Source organism: Sander lucioperca, chromosome 16, assembly GCF_008315115.2.
Source record: "Sander lucioperca isolate FBNREF2018 chromosome 16, SLUC_FBN_1.2, whole genome shotgun sequence".
NCBI lineage: Eukaryota > Metazoa > Chordata > Actinopteri > Perciformes > Percidae > Sander > Sander lucioperca.
Window position 1 is genome coordinate 11,687,152 of NC_050188.1, and position 2,541 is coordinate 11,689,692.

General features: G+C 33.1%; 1 protein-coding gene across 5 annotated transcripts in view; it reads right to left on the reverse strand.

Annotated features, from left to right (window-relative positions):
* Positions 1-426: 426 nt before the first annotated feature.
* The window catches only part of si:ch211-191i18.2 (uncharacterized protein LOC564095 homolog), a 22,023-nt gene continuing 19,908 nt past the window's right edge, over positions 427-2,541 (reverse strand). For 4 of the 5 annotated variants that reach the window (XM_035993021.1, XM_035993020.1, XM_035993022.1 and 1 more), the window contains one exon: positions 427-1,057. The gene's annotated coding sequence lies outside the window, so the exon portion shown is untranslated. Of the gene's footprint in view, positions 1,062-2,541 lie in introns of all 5 variants that reach the window. The other variant, XM_035993019.1, reaches the window with a different exon arrangement.

Genomic DNA, 2,541 nt, shown 5'->3' on the forward strand with positions numbered 1-2,541 from the left:
AAAGTTTTAATCTTCCGCTGTCCGTCCTGTCCAGTGGTTCTTTTAACCGGCTTTTAATGTGTGGCCTTTTTTAAACAGCTTTTATATAACCCAACCCGGCATTTTAAGGAGGTTTTTAAGTGTTTTATTCACACCAGTGGTCCCCTTGTGCCTATGCTCCTCACAGCGCCCATCCTAGGTTTTAACCCAAACCTAACCCTAACCATAACTTGTCATGACAAAAACCGAATGCCACTTACTAAAGAATAACTAAAGAAGCGTTATGTCATCAACGTTTAGGACTTGTTTATAATGTTTAGGACACGCTCATGACAGTGTTATGTCACTCTTATGTATTTACCTTCAAGCGAAGTGTAACCAAAGTTTCTAAAATGAGCCTGAATTCTCTTCTTTCCCTTTTAGTTTGACTGTATACATATATTAAAAAAAAGTCCATGTCAACAAGAGTTCAACATTATAAATACAGTTCTAAATAAAATGTTCATTTGTTTCTAATGAAACAAATGTGGAAGTTCACTAACAACAAAACAGTACTGCAGTAGAACTTATACGTCCGGATAAAAAGTAGTATTCATTCGGAGTGGGAGAATTCAAACATGATATTCATAATAAATAATTTCATTTTAATTCAAATGTGTATATAAAAAATAAATGACATTTCAAATTTTATTTACTTCATTTTTAGAGTCGCGTTCTCTGTGAATTCCTTGTGGAGTCTGATTATATTTTTCTCTCACTCAACAGTTTTGTCGTTAATGAACTTCCATATTTATATTTTTATAGATCATCTCACCGTGGAGAGAAGATCTTGGTTTTGTTTGATCTTGCGTGTTTGAATAAAACAGTGAAAAGGTGATTAACGTGATGTAGTTTGATATTAATGAGAAGAGTTTGTGACTCTCAGTGCAGTAAACTGTGAACGCTCTGTGATTGGCCGAGCTGGTCTGCCTGGAAGGCCACGCTGAGGGAAGCCGGGGCTCCTCTCCGCAGAGGTTAGAGGTCACTCCTCGGATCATGCTACCCACGCTGGACTCTGCAGGATCCAACCGATCGTCAGCTGCAAAAAAAAACCCAATGAAACTCTGATTAGTTTTCTTTAAACATGACACAACATGTCGACATACTATACTATGACTTTTTGACTTTTTTCAACATACTATACTATGACTTTTTTATGACTTTTTTTGACATACTATACTATGACTTTTTCGATATACTACACTATGACTTTTTTCGACATACTATACTATGACTTTTTCGACATACTATACTATGACTTTTTCGACATACTATGCTATGACTTTTTTAGGACTTTTTCGACATACTATACTATGACTTTTATATAACTTGTTTCAACATACTATGACTTTTTTGTGACTTTTTCTACATACTATACTATGACTTGTTTATGACTTTTTTTGACATACTATACTATGACTTTTTCATGACATTTCTGACGTACTATACAATATACGTAAAAAAGTCATCGCATTGTGTGTCGAAAAATGTCATAAAAAAGTCATAGTATTTCAATGTCAAAGTTTTATTGTCATTTGCACAGTAAGGAAACATGTTTCCCTGTACAATAAAATTCTTCCTTGGCTGTCCACAGAATGCCAAACAATGTAAAAAGTGTATACTAATATATGTAGTATAGTATGTCAAAAAAGTCATAAAAAAGGTATAAAATACGGTTTAGATATTTTGGACAGGAATACATGACAACCTATGTCTGATTGCAAGGACCCAGGTTCCATTCAGCCCAAGAGTATTTGTTCTGGGAGATGGGTCAGTCCTAAGCGGAACAAATAAGCACATAAGAAGCTGGGACATCTATACACTATGACTTTTTACGACATACTATACTATGACTTTTTATGACTTTTTTAAACATACTATACTATGACTTTTCTATGACTTTTTTGACATACTATGATATGACTTTTTTAAGGACTTTTTCAACATACTATGACTTTTTTCGACATACTATACTATGACTTTTTTATGACTTTTTCAACATACTATACTATTACTTTTTTTGACATACTATACTATGACTTTTTTGACATACTATGATATGACTTTTTTAGGACTTTTTCAACATACTATGACTTTTTTCGACATACTATACTATGACTTTTTTATGACTTTTTCGACATACTATACTATGACATTTTTCGACATACTATACTATGACTTTTTTATGACTTTTCTGACGTACTATACGATATACGTAAAAAAAGTCATCGCATTGTGTGTTCAAAAATGTTATAAAAAAGTCATAGTATTTCAATGTCAAAGTTTTATTGTCATTTGCACAGTAAGGAAACATGTTTCCCTGTACAATAAAATTCTTCCTTGGCTGTCCACAGAATGCCAAACAATGTAAAAAGTGTATACTAATATATGTAGTATAGCATGTCAAAAAAAGTCATTAAAAAGTCATAAAAAAAGGCATGAAATAAGGTTCAGATATTTTGGACCGGAATACATGATAACCTATGTCTGATTGCAGGGACCCAGGTTCCATTCAGCCCGAGA